A 25,014-nucleotide genomic window follows, 5' to 3' on the forward strand; every position below is an offset into this window, starting at 1 on the left:
AATACAGGATATGGAAACGAACGAAGAAAAAAAGAGGGGAGAAGGAAGGGAAAACGTAGGAAAAGACAGAGGGAGCAGCAGGAGAGGAGAAAGAGGGAGGGGGAGGAGGCTGAAAGAGGGATGTGAGAGAAGGCAAGGAGGAGAAGAGGAGGAGGGAGATGAAGTGTATAAAAAATGTGTGTGTGTGTGTGTGTGTGTGTGTGTGTGTGTGTGTGTGTGTGTGTGTGTGTGTGTGTGTGTGTGTGTGTGTGTGTGTGTGTGTGTGTGTGTGTGTGTGTGTGTGTGTGTGTGTGTGTGTGTGTGTGTTTTCGAAAAGTCTCCCCTACGCTTGAACAAGGTCGTCTGGCAAAACCTCGAAAGGGAAAGAATTTTGGTAGAAAGGAGGGAAAGAAGGATGGAAGGAGGGCGTGGACGAAGGAAAGAAAGGACGAGAGGAAGGACGGAATGAAGGGGAGGGAGGATTATGGGGGAACAACGAGAGGAAATAAATAAGGGATAAGAGGAATTTATGTTAGTTATAGGGAGGGGTCTAAAAGGGGAAGAAGGGGAATAACAGCGTAAGAAGATTGGGGTGGGGGATGGAGAGATGCAGAGCCATGGATATATCTAAGGCTCTGAAGGAAGGACGGAAGGAAGGAAGGAAGGAGGAAAGGAAGGAAGGACCGAAGAGAATGAAAAAAAAGTGACGATGGAAAAAGGAAGACAGAAAGAGGGGAGAGGACGGAAGGGAATGAGATGTGTGGATGGACTAAAGGATGGAAGGAAGCAATAGAAGGAAGAAGGAAGGATGGAAAAACAGTGAGGTAAAGTGAGAAAGAAGGAATAGGTGTGGATGGATGGCGTGTGGGTTGGGTGTGGAGAGGTTGGGCTAGAGGGTGGGACAGGTATGTGGGCGTATGGGAAATTGGGTGAGATGAAAATGTGGGGGTGAGTGGGGTGAGGGGGAGGAAAGGGATGAGTACAATGAGTAGGGAGTGGGTTGAGTGGGTTTAGTGGGGTATGCGGGTTAGTGAGATCAGTGAGGTAAGTGAGAGTAGTGAGGTGAGTAGAGCATTGAGTGAGTGACTGGAATGAGTAGGGAGTGGGGTAAGAGGGGTGAAAGTGTGTGTGTGTGTGTGTGTGTGTGTGTGTGTGTGTGTGTGTGTGTGTGTGTGTGTGTGTGTGTGTGTGTGTGTGTGTGTGTGTGATGAGGAATGTGAGTCATATCAAGTAATACTTTAACTTAACCATCATCATCATCATCATCATCATCATCGCCATCACCAACACCACCAATCCCACAATCACCACTGCCAACTATAAATGGGATACACAGACAGAGAACGAGGAAACAAGTCCAAAGCAACAGAACTATTATCAAGGTGCCACGCAAAAATTGGCCAATCCTCCATCCACTCATCACTCAAGCTCCTTAATAACAGTCCAGTCAAGCCTAATACAGCCTTGTCTAAGCGATCTGATTCCTTATATAGACTGTGTTTAGAATCAGTGCTTGGAGAATGTACTTCGGGATATATCTACTTCGGGATATAACTAAGAATTTGGAAGGCAGTGTACATACTTATAAATGAACAAATGTGTAAATATATGCTTCAATAAATAAATAAATAAAATAAAGTCTATCTATCTATATACCTAGGCTGCTTCCCCCAAGGAAAGGGAGGTAGCCGAGACAGGACGACTCACTCTCCATTTACTCATCCATTCAAACACATTCATTCGCATCTTAGCCCCAAAGGGGAGAACGGACAGATCCTCACCGCACCACACCGCACAAGGGTCAACTGGGCAATGCAATCAGTGACATCCGCAGCAGGGCCCGACAGCAGAACTGGTTTACCCCTGCCACATCATAACAGACCCATCCCCTTACCCGCACCTGACCTGACTAGCTGATCAGACCAAATGCGGGAGAATATCCCCTCAGGGCTGCGTCATCACTTATTCATTCACAATTTCTCTCCATTTATTTCTGTCACGCACAGCCACTCTTCCTTGCTCAACAGACATCCCTCTCGCATCCAGCGCTCTCTTCACACTGTCCATCCATCCTATTCGTGGTCTTCCTCTCAGCCTTACACCTCTCACATCAGATCTAGTTATCTTTTTCACCAATCGCTCATTATCCATTCTCTCCATATGCCCAAACCATTGCAACACCCTCTGCTCAACTCTACCAGCCATCTCCCGAACAACTCCAGTTCTCCTTCGCACTTCATCATTTCGCACCCGATCCATACGCGTCACTCCACACATACTCCTCAGACATCTCATCTCCATTACATTCAAACTTTTCCTCTCTGCTACACCCATATTCCATGTTTCAGACCCATATAATGCAGTCGGTACCACAACACCCTCATACAGCCTTCTCTTTACATCCATTCTAAGCGAACGACATTTAAACACTTTTTTCATTCCTCCCAGCACCTTTCCTACTTCATTTATTCTAAACTTCACTTCTGCATCTATTCTTCCATCCACAGCAACATGTGACCCTAGATATTTAAAACAATCTACCTCCTCAAGCAACTCACCATTCAAAACTATATTCATCCCCCTACCATCTATCAACCTCGTACACTTCATCACTTTACTCTTATTCTCATTTACTTTCAATTTCCTCCTCTCACACACCCTTCCAAACTCCTCTACCAACTCTCTCAATCTCTCCTCTGAATCAGTCACCAGTGCAGTATCATCTGCAAACAGCAGCTGCTTCAGATTCCACTCTCCTCCATCAACATTTACCAGACTCAGACCACCTAAAACTCTTGCATTCACCTCCCTTACAACACCATCCATGTAAATATTAAACAACCAAGGCGACATCACACATCCCTGTCGCAGCCCCACTCTCACGGGAAACCAATCACTCACAGCATTTCCCACTCTTACACACGCTCTACTATTTACATAAAAACTTTTCACCCCTTTTAGTAACCTACCATCAAGTCCATACAATCTTAAAACAGTCCACAAAGCCTCCCTATCAATTCTATCATACGCTTTCTCTAAATCCATAAATGCCCAAAACACATCCTTGCCTTTCGCTAAATACTTTTCACACACTTGTCTCACAGCAAACACCTGATCAACGCATCCCCTCCCTCTCCTAAAGCCACACTGCTCATCACTAATTACTCCCTCTGTACCCTCTCTAACTCTCATAATTAACACTCTACCATACACCTTACCTACAACACTCAACAGACTTATACCCCTAAAGCTAGTACATTCATACTTATCACCCTTGCCTTTATACAACGGGACCACACAAGCACTTGCCCAGTCAATTGGCACCATACCTTTCTCAAAGCACACATTCAACAATCTTACTAACCAGTCAACAATAGTCACTCCACCACCCTTCAGGCATTCCACAGCACACCCATCCATACCTGCAGCTTTCCCTGCTTTCATCTCCTTTACTGCCTTCTCCACTTCCTCCTTCGTGATCAAAGAATCATTCAACTCTCCCAACACATTTATTCCTTGCACCCTTCCATCCGCCACAATCTCAGCCACCCTTTCCTCCTCTACATTTAACAATCTTTCAAAATACTCTGCCCATCTCTTCCTTACTGCATCCATCTCAATTAACATCCTTCCATCCTCTGCTTTTACTCGTTCTTCCTTCCCAGACTCTCCCTTTCGCACCCTTTTCACCTCCTTCCAAAACATTTTCTTATTCTGCTGAAAATTCTCTGTCAGCCGCCTACCCCACCTCTCATCTGCTGCCACTTTAGCATCACGCACAGCCCTTCTCGCTCTATTCCTCTTCTCCTTATACCTTTCATATGACATCTCATCCTTCCTCTGCAGCCACACTTCATATGCACGTGAATAATAAGTATATCAATTACTGAACATAATCGACAGCTCCTCTTGGGGCCTTTGCATTTTGACTCACAGGACGAAGGATTTTGAGACAGTAAACTAAATATCAGAAGACCGATCATAAAATTAACGTTACTGTATTTCCCTCATTAAGGAATATTATTATGGCATTAGGATACATCACAGAGGTTTGATTTCACTAAATCTTTGGGCAACACACTTCTTTTGTTAATTAGTGGAGGATGGAGTGAATGAGAGGTGGGGAGAAAGAATGAAAATGGAGAGTCAAGTGGAGGAGAGGAAAGAAGTGAAAGAGAATAAAGGAGTGGAGTGAATAAGAGGTGGGGAGAAAGAATGAAAATGGAGAGTCAAGTGGAGGAGAGGAGAGAGGTGAAAGAGAATACGGAAGTGGAGTGGAAGAGATGAGATGAAATTTAAGAAGTGCCTAGTGCTGCAAGATGGAAAAATACAGAGACAGAGGGCAAGAAAGATTAATTTAAGAAAAGCAGAAAATGACGTAAAGAAAGGCAGAAAATAAGGCAGGAAGACAATAAAGATAGAGTTAAATAAGGTAGAGAAAGGTAGCGAATAAAACAAAAGAAAGTAAAATAAAATCTAGCAAGAAAATGTACAGAATGAGGTAATGATAAATAACAAAAAAGGTAAAAAGAAAGGTAATAGTAACGTCAATAAAAATGAGTTAAAGGTAAATGTTTGGCCAATAAATATAAGGTAAAGATGAGTAGGGAATAAGGTAAACAGGTTGAGAGATGGAGAGGTTGGGTGGTTTGGGGGAGAGAGAAACATAGGTGGGGAGGGGGAAGGGAGTTGAGGAGTAAATGGATGGGTGGAGAAGGGTGGGAGTATAGGTAAAGGGTGGTGGAGGAGTGATAAATGAGGTACATGTGGGGAAGATGAAACGTGGAGAGAGGGGTGGACAGCTGAGTGGGGTGGGAAAGGGACGAGAGATGTGAGTGGGATGGGGTGGAGTGGAGAGAACTGAGTGTGAGTGGATGAGTGGGATAGAGATTTAATGTACAGTTTTGTGGGGTGAAGAGATAAGGTGTGGTGGGGTGGAGAGGTGTGAGTGGGATGAAAGAGGGGGCTTGGGTAATTTAGTGAGAGGGGACACCTGAGTGGCAAAATGAGAGGGGAGTGAGAGGGGTGAATGAGATAAGAAAATATGGATGTTAATGGGGTGGGTGAACGCCAAAGTGAGTGGGATGGAGGGTGAGTGCGACTGCTGAATGAGAGGGGTAGGTGGGGTGGCAAAGTGAGGGGTGAATGGAGTAGATAAATGAGAGGGGTGAGTGGGGTGGATAGGTGAGAGGGGTGAGTAGGGTGGATAGGTGAGAGGGGTGAGTGGGGTGGATAGGTGAGAGGGGTGAGTAGGGTGGATAGGTGAGAGGGGTGAGTGGGGTAGATAGGTGAGAGGGGTGAGTGGAATAGATAGGTGAGAGGGGTGAGTGGGGTGGACAGGTAAGGGTCAGGGGGAGTCACAGTGTCATAACCTTATAAGGAGAGCCCGTTGTGACACCCCTCTATCCCCTCCACCCCACTTATCCCTCTCTCCTCCCTCCTCTTACCACATACCTTGTCCTCCCCCCTCCCCTCAGTCCCTTCCCCCATCAACAGATCTGCCTTTCCCTCCCTTCCCTGCAACACACTCCCCAACCCATCCCCCACCCTTCCTTTCTCACTCCTCCCTCGTCTCTACTCACCCTTCTCCCCTCCCTCTCTGTTCCCCACTCCTCCCTCCTGTCATACGCTCTCCCCCTTCCCCCTCCCTCCCCCACTCCCAGCCACACGCCCTGCATCCCTAAGTGGCACTCCCTCCCTCTCCGTGCGAGGCATTCCTCCCCACCACACCTAACTTCCCCACACCCTCCCCTACCCCCTACCCCCTTCCAACGTCTCCAACTTCCTCTCCCTTCCTCGCGCCTCCTCCTACCCTCTCTCCCCTCCCCACGTATCCCCCTGCCCCCTCCCCATCTCTTTATTTATTCTCTTTTCTCGCTTCATCTTTACTCTGCCTCTTCATGCTTTACCCTATCTCTCTCTCTCTCTCTCTCTCTCTCTCTCTCTCTCTCTCTCTCTCTCTCTCTCTCTCATTGCCACAGCCCTCTACTAAATCCCCATTGACAGTGTAATTGACAAGAGCCAATTAGGGAAGACTAGGCGGGGTGGCAACCAATCATCTTCCTCCCTCCACACATACACCTGCGCGCATACACATACACAAACACACTCACATTTACACAGACACATACACATATACACACATCCACAAACACTCATACTTACACACACACACACACACACACACACACACACACACACACACATACAAATACACTTATACTTACACAGACAAATACAGCAATACATCGCGCACACACATATACCCTACACCTACTTATATCGGTACATTCAAACATAGGCTACACACATAAAATCATCTTCTAAAATCCACACACATACGCACATACAAATATAAGCACATAAACACAAATACATACATACTTTTACACATACAGTATATACTCCAATACTTATGCACTCTCACATAATACATACTTATATACACACTTTCACATACATACTTACAGTACATACTTATATACACACTTTCACATACATACTTACATACTTAAATACACCGGTTCACATACAGCACATACACACACATACGCTACATACGTGAGGACATATACATACATTCATACACATAATTTACATTCTTCATCTAAACACATACACTGTCTAAAAAAAGGCACTTACGGTACATGTACACACGGATGCACTACACGAGCTTATATGGTATACATGCATAAACAAGACCGCAAAACACACACACACACACACACACACACACACACACACACACACACAAATATATGTTATGTAAGTTGTCCACGCCCATACATGATTCTCGTACCCTCCTCCCCCCCTCCCCCCCCTCTCTCTCTCTCTCTCTCTCTATTTTTCTCTTCATATCATAGTTTACCCTTATTTTCTTTTTCGTCATATTTATTTTCTAACTTACCTTCACATTTCTGTACTTTCTCTCCCCCTTCTCCTTCCTTAAATCTCTTTTCTTTAATCTATATAGAATTCTTTTACACGGTTCTTCTTTTCTTTCCTCAGTTCCCTTTTCGTTGTAAGTACTCTTTTAACTTTTCATTTATTTTCTCACATCGTTCTTTACTTTCTTGCGTCTCTTCCACTTCCTCAGTTTTTTCCCACTTCCTTTCCCTGGCTATCTTTTCCTTTCGCTTACCTTCATATTTCCTCTTCTTTCTCTGGCTACCTATCCCTCTTCTCCTCTTCCCTCCCGTCTTCCAATTTTCTCCCCTTCCTTTCCTATCCATCACCTTGATAATGGATAAAAAAAAAAGTCTAGCTACCTTACTCAAACTCATTAATAAACCCACAAAACCCATTAAAAACACCTTAAAACCTACACATAAAACCAGGTAAACACAAACAGGTGCTCCCGTATCGCAGAGTAAATTTCCCCTATCCCAAAGAAAACATTATGTATCGTAAAATAATTCTCATTAATAATTGTATCGTAAATTAATGAACAGTATCGTAAGCTGAAGGTGAATTATTCCGCATCGCACAGTAATTATTCCCTATCGTACGCTGAATTATGCCATATCGTTGAAAATTATTATTCCCCATCAGAGAGTAACGTCTGTATCGCAAGCTACATTATACTGTATTCCAAGCTAAATTATTCTGTATGGAAAGGTAAATTATTCTGTATGGCAAGGTAAATTATTCTGTATCGCAAGCCATATATTTATACCGTATTATTTCTTTATCATTCTGTATCGCAGGCTATATAATAATACCGTATTATTTCTTATCGCAAGCTAAATTATTCCGTGTCGCAAGCTAAATTATTCTGTATGGCAAGGTAAATTATTCTGCATTGCAAGGTAAATTATTCCGCATCTCTTTGTAAATTATTCCGTATGGCAAAGTATTTATTCCACGATGCAGTTTCTAATCCAATTATCACGTATCACAAAGAAAGTACTCTGTATCTCAAAGTTATTATCCTGTATCGCAAAGCAATTATTTCGCATCGCCCCTCGCTGCTTATACGGTGCGCAATCTGGAGACGGATGCGCAGGGAATGGACACTTTTATGGCCCATTAACATTCAGAGCGCAAGATACGTCTAATGGGTGTGTCTTTAAGGAGTTTCAGATTAAAAGGTGACTAATGGGGTGAGGCAGATGTGCTTCCTTGGCATATTTTGGCCTCACCTGAGTAGCGGTTTACTGCCTTGATTTAATTAAGAGTGGAAAGGTTGAGTGGGAGAGAGAGACAGGTAAGAGCTTAGAAAAATTACTGATAAAAACAAAAATGGGTTTGCCTACACGTTCGAGTACTCAGTTTTAGATCTGTCTATGTTGGTTGCTATAAAATTCCTCTAAGCTTATCTGTCACATTCTTAAGTACTTCCCAATTCTTTTTTCTAAGACGCCTAATTCCAAAGATCATTAAGGATGGACATGATGAGACTCCTCAAGGTTTCTCTAACACATCTGGGCAGTTATTTCTTCCTCCTACTACTTTAAGCTGCACTCCTTTAAATACTGCTTAATTAATAGTACTGGCACTAGCACTTGGGCTCCTAACTCACTCTTAGTTGAATAGAACCTGGCGTTATCTGGAGTAAAATAGTTGTGAGGACAGAATCTTGAGAAGGATAACAATGTGCACGCTAAAGCACACACACACACACACACACACACACACACACACACACACACACACACACACACACACACACAAAGCACAAAGACCACCATGTAGGTATGTACAGTTAAGGTGCAAAACTCCACGCTTCCAGGCAAGATGCAATTTGGGGGTATCCTGGAAAACAAGATCATTTTAACTCAGAATGAGTATCCCTTAAAATCTTAAATCGGTAAACGGCTAAAAATAATTTCGATTAACCCCTTCAGTGCGATGATCTTTCTTTTTAATTAGGTTCTTGCTATATTCAGACAATTTTACTCCGGTAATCAGAGACTTTCCCGACCAGACAAGATATATATAATAGATACATACCCTTCATTAGCCCATTTACTAATAGAGATCTTCCCAAAGCTGAATAAAATCGACTGAATGCAGTATGAGTAAAATGAAAAATATATATATATTATTGGAGTGGATTGAAGGGGTTTATCATGCTTTCAGATATTAGATGGGTGTTCCCGCTCCACAAAGCTCCTGTGCGCTGAAGGGTTAAGGTCACTGGGGGGTAACTGGAGGAGAATAAGTGAGCTACCCTCGATTCATTTCTCCTCGCCTCATTTAATCTCGCTCTCATCTCATTTGATTTCTCCTCTTTCGGATCCCTTTACTCTTTCCTTCCTCGATTTTCACTTTATTCTTTATTCACCTTAACCAGGAGAAGATTTTCGTTTTTCTGCTGTTTATTTACCAAAGCTCAGAAGCAGGATAAGACAATACCACGGTCCCACACCCTCTCAATAGCACTAACATATTTTACACTTAATTTCTCGTTACAGTTCTGCATTCAAGATGGAGAGATGGCTATTTTAGGCCACGTTAAAGCGGACATAGTATAACATTCACCTATCCTCAGTTTTCATCTCATCCATCAGTACTCATTCAGTGAAATGTTGCTTACTGGGGATGAATCAGCCATAACTTCACTGTAAAACAAGAAACTCATTTGACTTTACTTTAATATCCTCTTATTTACCTCACTCACCGGGTTAGGTTTGGTTAGGCTGGGTTATGTTAGCTCAGGTCACATTAGATTACGTTGTTAGGTTGTTTAGGTTACATTAGGCACTTCTTTCAACTATCCGTCCCAACATAAACTCTTTTCACTTCTACCTCCTCATTCACCCTGCCTCACCTTTATCCCGCTCATTTTTACTCACCTCACCTCGTCGCCTCTATCTCGCTCAACTTACTCACTTCACCTCACCTCAGCCACCTTATCCACCCACCTCCTTGCATCATCTCCCCTCACTCCAATCTCCTCTTCATATTACCTCGTCTCGCCTCACCTATCCCCACCTCTCCAACTCACTCACCTCTTCAACTCGCTTCGCCTCACCTCCTTCCACTGCACCTCACCGCACCTCACCTCCCTTCGTGTGTGTGTGTGTGTGTGTGTGTGTGTGTGTGTGTGTGTGTGTGTGTGTGTGTGTGTGTGTGTGTGTGTGTGTGTGTGTGAGAGAGAGAGAGAGAGAGAGAGAGAGAGAGAGAGAGAGAGAGAGAGAGAGAGAGAGAGAGAGAGAGAGAGAGATCCCCTTTCAAACACATAGCTACTAACACGATCCTCGCATTCTCTCTCACACACTCTCCTCATACACTATTCGCTCTTACATTCTGCCCACAATTCCTTATCTCCCGTTTCACACACGAGACCACCTCCTATTTACATACCTGCTCGTCCTTCATACTGGCACTTATAACGACACTCCCTTTCCTCTCCACTCCCTCCCTTTTTCTTCTCCCTTTCAAACAGCGTCATCTCCTCTGCCTTCTTGCACGTATCCACTAACCTCTAACTCCGTCCCCCTCCACGTACACACACATTTCACAGCTTCGTTTCACATTTTCTTTCCCCTCACGATATTAATCACACTTTTCCCCTCTTTCGTTTATTTACCCTCTTTCCCCCTCCATATAACTGTACAACAAACTTCTCGTTTCACTGTCCCATTCCTCTAACATAACATCTTACATATCTCTCCTCCTCCTCCGCCTCTTCCCCTCTAACTTTTTTCCCTTCTTCCTCCTCCACACACACACACACACACACACACACACACACACACACACACACACACACACAGAGTCTCATGTCCTACATTTTCTTCCCCAACACACTTCTCAATTCTCCCACCACCCTCCCCCAAATTATTCCCCTCTCTCCACAACTCACATCCCCCTACCTCCCTAAAACACACACACACACACACACACACACACACACACACACACACACACACACACACACACACACACACACACACACACACACCCTGCTCACACCTCTCATCCCACATTCCCTCTGCCCCTAACACTTTTAATGGGCCATAAACTCACACGGGCGTGGTGGTCTTCGTCGTGAGGGGCAAAAACATCAGAATCCTCACCCCTTTTTTCTCCCTCCTTCCTGGTCATTTCCATAAACAAACACCACCTATTAGTTTTATGTTTGGTGTGTCGGTGAGGGTTGCTGCTCAGGGAAATGGGTTCAAAGAGCACTACATGTACTCCTGCTTGAGTAGGTTCAATTCCCAACGAGACATTTAGTACCGGAAGGATAAGTGTGGGAGTGTGGGTGTTTATGTGCTCCCGGAATTACTTCATCTTCTTGACTCAATCGCGGATTTTGGCTTGCTTCGTTTTTCTTCACCTTTCTGTAGACTTCTGGCAACTCTTCTGGATCTTTCCTTTGTTATTTTACTTCAGATATTTTGTGTCGGCTATGTTTCTGCGATTTTCTGCAAACTTTTCTCTGCCTTTTATATGTTTCTTGCCTTATTTTCTTCAATCTTCCGCAGAATTTTGATTACGCTCACCTTTACCTTAGTCCTCTCACGTCTTTTTCTTCTATTTTGAGGAACTGTCTACTGATGTATAGTTATTTTTCACTATTTTCCGGGTGTCATTTCCATAAACACACATCACTCATTCTGTTTCCTGTATGTTTTGGACACCTTTCCTGTTTTGTCTCTTACTCAGGTCTGTTTACTTGCCTCATTCGGTCCAGCTTTCTGTAAACTTGGGTTATATTTTTTTTTTCATTTAGGATTTATTGTAAACTTTTGGCTAACTCTGCTCTCTGCTTCATCACTTTATGATTCTTCGGTCTTTTATCTTGCCCTTTTCTGTTAAATTTTCTGCTTATCCTGGCAACGTTATCATGTTTAATACTTTACTATCTACGCTATCTTGGGACATTGTCATCTTTCAGTCAGTTCAATTTTCTGTAACTTTTTAATATAGTCTATCTTTCTTCTACTCATTCTTAAAAGAACTTCCGATTTTTCGGGACGTTTATCTTGCCTCTTTCTGTTCATTTTTTTTTTTTCTGCAAACTTTTCGTTAAATTTTTAAGTATCTCTCTCACTTCTCGTTTTTAAATTCCCTCAATACCATCTATTACCTGCAGTGTTTGGGTACATTTCATATATCTTCTCCTACTCATATTTTCTCCCTTGAATTTGATCTTTTATATATTAATCTTGCTACCGCCTAACGAGTTAGTCAGCTATGGACGATAATTATCTGATGATCAACAGGGTAATTAAAACAATTTCAAAACCCTGAAGTTCGTAGTCTCCTTATGTTAAATCAAATTTCTTAATGGTGGCGAGAATATAATAAAATAAATGCTACCACATGAAGGAGCCAAGAGAAAGCGAAAAAAAAAAAAAAATGATATATACAAAAAGGCAGAAATTCTAACATCAAAAAGTTTTAAAAATTAAAAGATACCACACTGAAGGTGCCAATCCCAAGTTGTAAAAAATTTCATATATATAGTCTCTCTCTCTCTCTCTCTCTCTCTTTATATATATATATATATATATATATATATATATATAATATATATATATATACGCAGAAATTTTAACATTTCAAAAAGTCCTACAAATTACAATATACTGTATAAAAAAAGAAAAAAATCAGACCTCAAATATCCAAAGTCACTTTCTAGGTACTTGGCACTAACGTGAGGTACAACCCGGAATCCAATAACCGTAATCAAGGAACTTATCTGTTATCTGATAAGCCGGGCGGTGCAGGGCCACATCAAATGGGAAACTGGGTGGAGATTACGGGTATGAGGGTGATAAGAAGGGTGGGGAGGAGGGGAGGGTCGGTAAAATGTAAAAAATAATAAAATGGGTGATTTGGAGTGGATGAAAGAGCTTGTGTTGTGATGGATTAAGGGTGTGACGTGGGTGGGAGAGGGAGGGGGAGACCGAAAGAGGAGAGGGAGAGGGAAAAGGAAAGGGACGGAGAGGGAGAAAGAGTGGGCGAACAACATGTTGAGGGAGTGGGAGAAGGAAAGGGAGAGGCAGTGGGAGAAGGAAGTGGGGAGGGACTGGGAGAAGTGGAGGGAGTGGGAGTGGGAGAAAAAAAGGGAAGAGGGGCTGGACAGAGGTGAATGGGGGAAGGATAGAGAATGGAGAGTGAGTAGGAGAAAGAAAGGACAAGGGACTAGGAAGAGGTGGATGAGGGAAAGAGGCAGGATAGAGAAGAGCTGAAATGGGAGACTGGAGGGAAAGAGGGAAGAAGAAAAAATTTTAACGTAAAGGAGGGGGGAAGAAGGGAAAAGGGAGGGATGGAGGAGGGGAAACTAAACGAAGGGAAAAACATAGGCATGAGGACAAACAGGAAGGGGGTAGAACAGAATGAAACAGGAATGTAATGAGGTGTGGGGACGAGAGAGAATAAAGATAAGGGAGAGAGGGAAGGAAAACAAAGATGAGGAAAAAAGATATGTGGGAAAGGAAGCGAGAAAATGAATGGTGACACAGGGAAACAAAAAAGCAAAACAACAGACACACAAGTGAAATCAGGAGGGAAGGAAATCAAGGAATAATGAAGGAGCGAAATGAAGGAATAGTGAAGGAAGGAAATGAAGGAATAATGAATGAATGAATATTTGAAAGAATGTCCCTATGAAGAAAGGCAGACACAAACACAAATGAATCAAAGAAAGGAAGCAAGATGAACAGGTAGGAAGAGGTAAGCTGGAAGGCTGAAAATAGAAAGAAAAGATAACGAAGAAAGGAGGCATGGAAGTATGGAAATTGAGAGGAAAGAAAAATAAAAGGAAGGTATAAGTGAAAGAACAAAAAGAGACGAAGGAATGAAAGACATGAAATGAACGTATGAATAAAAAAAAGTACTGAAGGAAGCAAGAAAGAAAACAGGAAGGACGGAAGGAAGGAAGAGGGATAAAAGGAAGGAAAGAAAAGGAAGGAAGACAGGAGGGACGGAAGGAAGGAAGAGGGATAAAAGGAAGGAAAGAAAAGGAAGGAAGACAGGAGGGACGGAAGGAAGGAAGTGGACGCTTACTGTGTCGCCCCCCCCTCAGCCCCGGCATGCATGGCGTCATCATCTCGAGCGTAGCGTGATATGGCAGGACCGTCTATCTTTTGCTGCCTTTATTTACGTCACCTGTCTCGCGTTTTCTTTTACATTTACTTCCTTTATTTACGTCAACATCCTTTATTTACGTCAACTTCCTTTATTTACGTCAACTTTATTTAAGTTGACAGTTTCATGTTCTTTTTACATTTACTCTTTATTTAAGTCAACTTCCTTTATTTACGTCAACAATCCCATGTTTTTTTTACATTTATTTCCTTTATTTACGTCAACTGTTCCATGTTCGTTTTATATTTACTTCCTTTATTTACGCCAACTACCTTAAATTTACGCCAACTCTTTTATTTACCTCAACTCCTTTATTTACGTCAACCTCCTTTATTTACCCCAACTCTCACGTTCTTTTTAAATTTCCTACATTTCTCTCGCTTTTCTTCCTTTTAATATGCCTTTTACTTCCTTTCCTTCTTTCAATTAGCTCATTTTTCCTTATATTTCCATGGGATCTCTCATTTCATCTCATTTTTTTTTTCATTTCATTCCTTTATTCAACTTCTTCCATCTTCTTCCAATATTTTTTCCATTTGTAATTCTCTGTCTGTCTGTCTGTCTCTCTCTCTCTCTCTCTCTCTCTCTCTCTCTCTCTCTCTCTCTCAAGCGTTGCGTGAAGCCATGTAAGCAAGACAGTCGATCTTTTCCTTCTTCCATTTTCTTCCTTTCTCTCATTTTTTTTCCCCTCATCATTCCCTTCTCCCTTCCTTTATTTTAACCCTAGAGAACGATACCTTTTATTTTTATTTATTTTTATTTTTGTATTTATTCTTGCAAGCTTCAGGCGATTTTCCTCAGCCTAAGGGGAAATTTCTTGCCGTGAAGGGGCCTTTTTTTTTTTTCCCCTCACCAGCTCCAAAGAACGAAGTATATTATTATTATTATTATTATTATTATTATTACTGCTGTTATTATTGTCGTTACTACTACTATTTGCCTACTACTGCTACTATTATTTTTATTATTATTATTATTATTATTATTACTGTCGCCGCCTGACCACTTCGTTCATTCTTCATTTCTTCATTTCCGCCATTCATTCATTCTAACCACTGACAGACGATTTTATTCACCCTCCTTTCATTCTCAGCTATCTTATTCATCTATCATTCTCGACTATTTTTTTTTTTTATCATTCCTTACATTCACGACAGTTTTTTCATCATTTTCCATTCATTCTCGCTACTGCCAATCTGACGCAGCCCGTAGCAATGTGCAGGACCGTGTGTTTGACTTGGCATTGTCCTTTGTTAAGCTTATCATATCGATTTTTTTTTTCTTCTGAACGCTGGAAGAGAGATGGTGAGAGGTAGAAGAGATAAATGAAAGGTAGAGGGAGACGGGGAGAAAAATGAAGAGGGGGCAAAGTGAGAGAAAAAATAAAGAAGGAGTAAAGAGAAACAGAATACGAAGAAAGAGTATAAGCACATAGAGAGTAAAAATGAAGAGATTACGAATGGGTAGAGGAAGATAAGGGAAGAAAATGAAGGGCAGAGGGAGACAGAAAAGAGATGCGAAGGAAAATTATCGGGAGGCAAACGAAAATAAAGAGAAGGGAGATACTACGAACCGAAATGAAAGAAATGGCAGATGAAGTAGGAGGAGAAAAACGAAGGAAAGAAAAATGATAAAGAGAAAAATGATGAAACGATAGAAGATGGAAGCGAATAATGAAGGAGCAACAGAAGAAGAAAGAAGAGAAACAAAAGCTAAAAGAAGACAGCAATAAAGGAAGGAGAGTGAATATGGGCGGATGTGTGAAGTAAAGGGAAGAGGCTGAGACGGGAGTGTGTGGCTGAGACGTGAGGTATGAGTGTGAGCTGGAATGTTTGGGTGTGAGGTTGAGATATGGAGAAGCATACGTGGATCTGAAGCATGAGGCTGTGTGAGGCAACGGTGAATGGTGTGAGGTTGAAGCGTGAGGCAAGCGTGAGAGGTAGAGGATGAGGTGAGAGGTAGAGGGTAAGGTGTCAGGTTATGATGTCTGATGGGGGAGTGAGGTCCTAGAAAAGCTGTCAGGTTGATATATAAGGTGGATTTTTAAGGTGGGATTTGAGGAAGAAAGGTTGAAGATAGAGGGATTAAGTAGTAGTGTGAGGCTATGATGCGAAATAAAGACTGATGCAGGCGTGTGCAGTAAAAGTAGAAGGAGAGGTCGAGGTAGAGGTGAGAGGTACAGGTAGAGGCAGAGGTTGAGAGGTGTGAGAAGCAAAGACAAAGGCAGATATAGAGGGCAGACGAAGAGGTGGCTGTTGAGGGAAGGGTGAGAAGTAGAAACAGAGATAGGGGTGTTGAGGTAGAGGTAGAGGGCTGAAGTGGAGGTATGGGTGTGAGATTAGAGGTGTGAGGTCACGGGAGAGGTTAGAACTCAAGCCGGCAAAGATGAAAAGGATGATAATGATAAGTATGGAAGACTCTGCGATAAATCATTGGCTAGGGAGAGAGATGAGGGGCATAGGGGAGGAAGAGGGGTGAAGAGGAAGGGAGGGGGAAGATAGGTGAAGAGGAAGAGGGTGAAAAAGGAGCAATGGTGAAGAGGATGAGTGAGAATGCAGGAAAGGGATGGGAAGGAAAAGGGGTAAAAAAAAGGAAAGAAGGAAAGTAGGGGTAGAAGGGGGTGGGGTTAGAAGGAAGGGGAACAGGGGTGAAGGAAGAGTGGGAATGAAAGGGATGAGAAAGGAAAAGGATATGAAAGGGAAAGGAAAGGAGAGAGGAAAAAGAAAATGAATCAAGAGGGGAGTGGAAGGGTGAATACAGTCTGAATCGGAATCGGAATAATTTACTGACATGTTTGAATATACTAAATGATATCATATGATACATCGCATCTCAAAACGGTAAAGATGTACAGTTCATGTAACATTTTTACATTTACAATTCCAATATATCTAATAACATATCAAGTTATAGACATTCAAGATTCATTTATATTTACCATCAGTTCAATTATTCTGTTACCGAAAAATCATAAAATATTCTTAGTTACGCCTGGTGGTCAAGTGGTAGAACAGTCAAGTCCGGAGTGGTGGTCTTGTCTTAAGCGAAACTGTTAGAATATATCAGACGTGAATGGGTGTTTTTCTATCCTGTAATCTGCTTTCAAGAATATAGGTCAGTCTCCTAGCGTTCTGAACTAAAGAAGGTAAGCAATGAAGAGTTTTACTGAAATTATTGGGTTAACGATTTTCAACACCTGACCTACTTCAATTATCCCCTTCTCATATATTCTTAGTAAACACAAAATAGTAACAGATGTCGTTAAAACCCCAGGTATCTAAACGTGAACCCGGTGGAAGGCAGGATGAAGTTGTCCTCCTCCCGCAGTCCACCTTTCTCCTTTCGGGGGATAGGGAAAAAGTCACGAGACATTTGAAGTAGCTGCCTGGGTATATCAGTGTCCTCGCAAGAAGGCGTCCCCCTCCAGCAACATACACAACATAAAAGACATAACTTAAATCGTACTCATTATAATACCCATCTGCCTTCGGGGGTTTGGGCAACATGTAACTATAAATTAAGGCTCTTGAATAATGCAAAACAAAGCAACTTCCCATTTCTGCATTTGACAAGGAAAAAAAAAAAATACCGCAACACGTTATCAGCCACGAGGCCCGCACTGGTGTGAACCCCTGCCTCACTCAACGATATGCATCACGAACAATGCGTCATGCCTCTGAGCCTGGGGTAAGGAAAGACAAGCAAAACCTCAATAATGAAACGTGAATATGGATGACACCGGCCTTCTTAATTCCTTCCTTATGTTGATTTTTTTTTTATAAACTTTATTCATGCTACCTCTAACTGATTTCGTTAAGTTTTTTAAAAAATATTGTAGTGAGGGAGAAAGGGTGGCCACAAACAAATCGCCTCCATGCCATTCTGTCCTCGGCCATCAGGCTTTCCTCTGTCCAATTCATACACCCCTCCCCTCTCTAGTTCACCAGCCCACCTCATCCTTGCATCTCATTCTTGGCCTCCCCTTCCCCCCTCCCCCTCCACCTCAATCAAACTCTCCTACTCAGTCTCTCATTCTCCCTGATCTCCACAAGGCCAATACAGACAGACACTCAAACCCTTTATCAGCAATATTTTAAAACACCGTCATGGGCACTTCAAATCAATCTTTCATAGCCCACTCAACAGATCATTTCCTTCACACATTTTTGGCAGGTTATTCTCACGCGTCAGTCATCGGGGGAGGTACTGATAGATGAGATAAAGGAGATAGTGATTGATGAGATACATGAACTTTAAAAAAATTTCGAAGGTCGTGAGAAAAAATGAATTAGCTTTAAATTTTCTGATGCAGTACGAAAAATTTTCGAGTGTTGAGAGATGTTAACTTTAATTTTTTCTATTCCATTTCTTCTCCTTCGCATAATATTATCCACATTTAAACAGATGAAGAACAAGGAAGAGAATTATACAGGGAGAAAAAAAAGACTGATGGAAAAAGGAAGAAGTAAGATGGGTTTAGGATACACAATGTCAAGTACTCGGGACAGAAGAAAGAGAGTATGAAAAGGGAGATGAGAAGAGAAGAGATGAGAAAATGAGAGATGAAAATGAGAGGGAGGGACGGGAAGATGAGAGGGGGAGACGGAAAGCTGAGAAGGAGAGAGAGGGGAAGAGTGAGAGGGTCTAAAGAGGGAAAGTGGGGAGTGAGAGGGTACGAATACTGATTTTTATACAGAGAAAGAAAAAGAAAAAGAGGGGAGGGGGGCTGGGTAAAATGTAGAAAATAAAGCTAAAGTCAAGATACGATCACTTTGAGATGCCTGAATACATTCCTTTTGTAAGACTGGAAGTTGAACGGAGAAAGACAGAGTGAGGAGGGCTGTTCCTATGATAACCAACTGTGTATGTGATGGACTGAGCATACCAATTAACTGTGCATTAGAAAGGTACACTAAATAAGGGGTGAGAGTGTGTGGGTAGACGGGTGCTGCGTGTCCGCCGGAATGTTGGGTGGCACGCAAGTAGTGGGTTCAGAAAAGCAGTGTCATGTTTAAGAATAAGAGTAAACTATGATAAAACACTGCTTATCTGATTTCTCAAAAGAAGTCATCTAAGAGGCAGAGAAGCAAGAGCGGACGAAGAGGTATGGGGAAGAGGCAGGTGAAGAACGAGAGGTACGAGAAAGTGATGCCAGGGATGTGAGCGGCGAGAGAGAGTGAGATGAAAGGTGAGTGTGTGAGAGCGAAAAGAATGGGGGGCCAAGATTGGAACGAGAGTGTGGGGTGAGAGAAATAAAGACAAAAGGTGAATAAAGGGAGGGAGGTGAGAAGAGTGAGCGAAAGTGAGATGGAAACGAAACCAAGAGTGGGGTGTGAGGGAGAGTAGTGCGAGGGGACGGAAAGGGTGATAACTGAAGGAGAAGTGAGAGGGGACCGAGAGGGTGAAAACCGTGAGAGGCGAGAGAGGACTGAGAGGGTGAAAAGAGAAGTCTGTGGGAACCGTAAGGGAGAGATGTGAGAGGGAACCGAGAGGGTGAGAAATGAGAGAGAAGTGAGAGGGACCGAGAGCGTGAGAAGTGAGAGGGAACCGAGAGTGAGAGGGGACCGACAGCGTGAGAACTGAGAAGAAAGTTAGAGGAAAGCGAGAAGGGGATACGTAGAAAAGAATGGAGTAGGAGCAAGACATGTTAGAGGTAAGTGAAAAGACGGGCGAATTAAAGCGATATTGAGGGGAAAATGAGAAGGAATATAAGAGAGCTAGCACGAGATGAGAAAACAAATGAGCCTAATTAATGTGGGGGAAAACAAGGAAAGGAGAAATAATGAGAGAGGGAGAAAAGCGAAAGATAAAAATAACGATAAAAAGGTAGGACAAGATAAAAAAAAAAAAAAAAACTAGGACGATACGGTAAAACAAAAATATTAATGTATATACACATAGATAAATTAAAAGGGATGGGAGAGACACCAACTGAACAAAGAGAAAGAGTAATGCCAAGAATACAAAATAAGGTAAAAGGGGGAGAGAAAAGAGACGTTAGAGAAGAGAAAGAACTAATGACAAATGGGAATGCGAAAAACGAAAAGACAGTGATGGTTAAATTGGTCGAAGAGGGGAAATATAAGTACAATAAAAAAGTTTTTAAATGTAAAGAGAAAAATGGAAGTGTGCAAGACGGAAAACGGGAAATCAACTAAAACAAAATGATGTTGAGAAAAGAATAATGACACAAGAGAAACAAAGAATTAATTAAAACTGGACGAGAGGGAAGAAGAGACAATAAATGAGGGAAGTGAAAAAGGATGATGAATGATGGAGGCAGAGAGTGAAGAGAAAACGAAGACAATACAGTGGAGAGGAAGGAAAGGGAAGAAACCGCTATAGACAAGGGCGAAAAAAAGAAGAAAAATGAGAGAGAGAGAGAGAGAGAGAGAGAGAGAGAGAGAGAGAGAGAGAGAGAGAGAGAGAGAGAGAGAGAGAGAGAGAGAGAGCCCTCTCCTTCCTTGCATGATCCTCAGCATGTTTTTTCCCTCCCTGCGCAAATCTCATGAATATAAAACAGGGGCTCGAAAAACACAAAACAGGAAGGGGAGGAAAAAAACACGCTGCCTGAGAGAATGGGGTAGGCAGACAGGGAAATTAAAAGCAGGCAGGGAGATTAAATATAGTAACCACCCTAGATAGATTAGGGGTCTGATAGATGGTAGCCAGACAGGTAGATAAATGATATAGGTAGGTAAACACAGGCTGACAAACGTATATGAGTGAGGGATGAGGATGGCAGGAAATTGATTAAAGCAGCTAACTTGATTGAACTCTATGATCAGGCATCTGGTGGGATAGGCAGATTGATAGATGACAGACAAGTTAAGGAAGAGGAGGCAGGATATTCAAGCAGCTAACCTGAATGAAATCTGGGAAGCAGGTATCCAATAAGAGGCAGATACATGACAGTAATAGATTTGCAATGACACAGATAAATACATAAACAGACAGACAGACACAGACAGACAGATGAATGCAGATATAAGCGTGAAGGAGGCAGAATGAGAGGAGGAAGGAAAATGAAAATAAACACAGCGCTTTGGAAGAACTTTGTATCAGGATAATGTAATAAACGAATGAATAAACAGGCTAGGCTTCATTATTTACAAGATTAAAATGATCAGCTGTATCTCTGGATTAACAACACAAACCCTGGACATGTAGCTAGGCAGGATGAGCTTCATATTTAATTAACTGTATCTTGTGTATTTCATTATAATAACATATCGCTATTTTATCAGTGTCTAATAGTCATGTGTGTCAAAATTAATAAGAATCTAACCAATCCACATTTTTTTTTTTTTTTTTATAGAACCCATCCTTAATCAATTAAGGAATCAGGTGACCAGCATCTGAGGGAGATAAAGAGGCTTGGCTTCAGAAATTACTACATTTATCTCGTTTTATTTTAGATTTACTTATTAATAACTACCCACCCTTACCCTACCTCGTACTCCTTATACGCCTTGAATGTTAAGTATAATGAGAAGTATTACCGTACCTAATTATACTCATCCGTAAGTTTAGAATATAATAAATAGGTTACAGTAGATTAAAACAATTATTATTAAGTTGGCCTACTTCTAAATTTTCTTTTCTATCTACTTTCTCCTCAAAACAGTCATGGAGCAAAGCAGTACGACCGTGTGTGTGTGTGTGTGTGTGTGTGTGTGTGTGTGTGTGTGTGTGTGTGTGTGTGTGTGTGTGTGTGTGTGTGTGTGTGTGTGTGTGAGAGAGAGAGAGAGAGAGAGAGAGAGAGAGAGTTGTAAGGTCTAGAAATAGAGTCGCGCGCCATCTGTTGCCTCAGAGGGGAACATGTCATTACAGGTGGCGGGCTACTGGGGTGGAGACGTACACACACAGACACACACACACACACACACACACACACACACACACACACACACACACACACACACACACACACACACACACACACACACACACACACACACACACACACACACACACACACACACACACACACAATATTTACAACCGTATCATTAGAGGCAAAGACAACGATATCTGATAGAACTGGCGCCCTTACTTATGAGTTTATGCAGGTGAATAGAGTGGTTCTGTGTGTGTGTGTGTGTGTGTGTGTGTGTGTGTGTGTGTGTGTGTGTGTGTGTGTGTGTGTGTGTGTGTGTGTGTGTGTGTGTGTGTGTACAAATTAGTGATAGCTGCGTGAGTGTGTGCAACTGTGAGAAGACTGTGCGTGAGTGTGTGTATGCACTTGTATAAATGAGCGAGATGTGTGCGCGAGTGTGATGAATAGTGTGCGTGAGTGTGCGTCAGTTTTAGAATGTGTGTGTGTGTGTGTGTGTGTGTGTGTGTGTGTGTGTGTGTGTGTGTGTGTGTGTGTGTGTGTGTGTGTGTGTGTGTGTGTGTGTGTGTGTGTGTGTGTGTGTGTGTGTGTGTGTGTGTGTGTGTGTGTGTGTGTGTGTGTGTGTGACAAATTCTACCTCACGCACTGCCTGACTAGTCCTAAGAATCCTGGTGTGAGAAATGAGATGAGAGATACGAGAAGAGAGATGGGAAGGGACTGGAATAAAAATAGAAAAGAGGAAGAGAGAAGAGAAAAGAATAAAAAATAAAAGAGAGATGGGAGGGATGGGAAGGCAAGGGAAGAGAAGAGAATAGAAGAGACAAGAAACGAAGGAAATGGGTGAGATGAGAAGAAAAAGAAGACAAATGTAGTGAAACAAGGAAAAGCAAGATTAGGAAAATGAGAAGAAAAATGAAGAGAAACGCAGAAATGGATGAGAAGAGAAGACAAGAGAAGTGAAGAGACACGGTGAGAAGGAAAAGAAAAGTGTAGAAGAGAAGGCATGAAAAGAAAAGAAAAGAAGAGGGAGAAGAAGAGAAGTGAGAGGTACGGTACAGAAGTGAAGGAATGAGAAGGTCACACAAGGAAGCACAGAAAAAGTTTGGGAATTGGGAGAAGAGAGCAAATGAGAAAAAATATGATGGAGTAAAGCTCCCATGGAAAACAGTACGAATCTAATGGAGAAAATAAAAGGACGACCATACTCTAACATCTTCCTGCTTCCTCCATTCCCCCTGTCCCCCCACCCTCTCTCGCTCCCTCTCTCATCTTCGTGCTCCCCCTGTTACCTCCCATCCACATCTCCCTGCCTTCTTCCCTACCATCCCTCTCACTCCCCTTCTCTAAACCCTCCACAACACCCCTCCTCTTCTACCTCTCACCCCAACATCCCTTGACAATGGCCACTGGGACTGACAACAGAAGTACACAGAACGATCTAATCATTCCCCACTCACGTCCTGGCACCCGTGTGGTACCAAAATAAGATGCTATTTTGTAAAGCCGTATGTAAAGCTTAAAGTAAAAATAATCTGTAACTTATACCTAACCACCTTGGTCTATTAAATACAGTTTCGGGTGTGGTACCAAAATCAACTGCTGTTCTGTAAGGCTTTAGTTAGTGTTTAAATATTGTCTGTGGCATAGAATTATTCACGCTGACATTTTAAATTACTTAATATTTATAACAACAGGTGACCCGTTTGAGAATGCGCTTGCCTTATAAGGTGACTTTATAATGAATATACAGTAGTTGTACGAGAAAGCGAGGGGCAAACTCGGAAAAAATTACACATAGGAAGGCAAAAAAAAAAAAAAAATACATATAACAAGGTATAATCGAAGAAAAACACACATACAAGTAGCAAGGCAAACAAAGACATAACGGGACAAGGTAAAAAAAACAAACACAAAGGCAAAATAAAAAAAATACACATAAAGCAAAGTCGAAAAAAGAAAACACACACACAGCAAGGCAAAGTCTAAAAAAACACACATAGAAAGGCAAAGTAAAAAAAAGTTACACATAGGAAGACAAAAGCGAAAAAAGAAATTACACATATCAGGGGGAAAAAAACAGGACAAGGCTAAGTCGATAACTATAATACAAACACATACACACACATATATAGATAGATAGATAGATAGATAGATTCAGAGTAGTCATGAAACACCCTCTCGTTCACCATACAAACAACAAACATCACTCACAACAATGATATTACCAGTGGATGAAACAGAAGTAACAGGAAACATGGCGTTAACAAGATCATAAGGCTTATTGCATACCAGCAGAAATATAAATCTTAGTCTTACAAGCAGAACCACAGCGGAAATGGCAGTAGTACTTTAAGCAGGGGATGACCTCAGCAGAAAGAGCAGTAGCACAGGGTATAAACGTGGCAAAAGCGAGAGAGAGAGAGAGAGAGAGAGAGAGAGAGAGAGAATCAATGATAATACCAGCTTTTTTACCAGCTTTTTTTTTTTTTTTTTTTTTTTATAAACCCAGCAGAGTCGTTATTCCATACCACATTGCGACAGACAATGAAGTGGATGTTCCGATACCGAGATGTCAGGTATTTGGGGTGTACCTGTCTATCCACCTATCAATCTATCTGGCTCTCTACTCCTTTATCTATCTTTACCTATCTATCCATCTCATCTAATCTTTCCATACGTGTTTCATTTTAACATATCCCATTTCGCTCTCTTTATCAACCACAGTCTACCACTTCCACCAACGCTGATCACCACCACTGTCACCAACATTCATTACCACCACTACCACCACCACCACCACCACCACAACAACCACCGCAAGGATGAGACAAGTGGAGTGTGTCACGAAGGCCCAGAAGCAGGTCAACATTCCCTTCTCTTCCCTTCCCTTCCCTTCTGTGCTCTTCGCTTGCTTATTTTCTGCCCTACTCTTCCCTTCCCTTATTCTTCCTTAAAACTATCTCTTTCTTCTCTTCTCTCACTCCCTCCATCTTTCCTCTCCTTCCTCACTTCCCTCCATCCATTCCCCTCAACCCTCCCTTCCTCCATTCCCTCTTCTTTCCCTTCATCTCCTCTCCCTTTTCTTCACCTCTTCCAGCCCTCCCCTCCCCTTCTCCCAATCCTCCATCCATTCCCTCTTCTCTCAATCACTC

This window comes from Coenobita brevimanus, chromosome 45, assembly GCF_032717465.1.
Source record: "Coenobita brevimanus isolate Jiangsu-jjx chromosome 45, ASM3271746v2, whole genome shotgun sequence".
In the NCBI taxonomy this organism is placed as follows: Eukaryota; Metazoa; Arthropoda; class Malacostraca; order Decapoda; family Coenobitidae; genus Coenobita; species Coenobita brevimanus.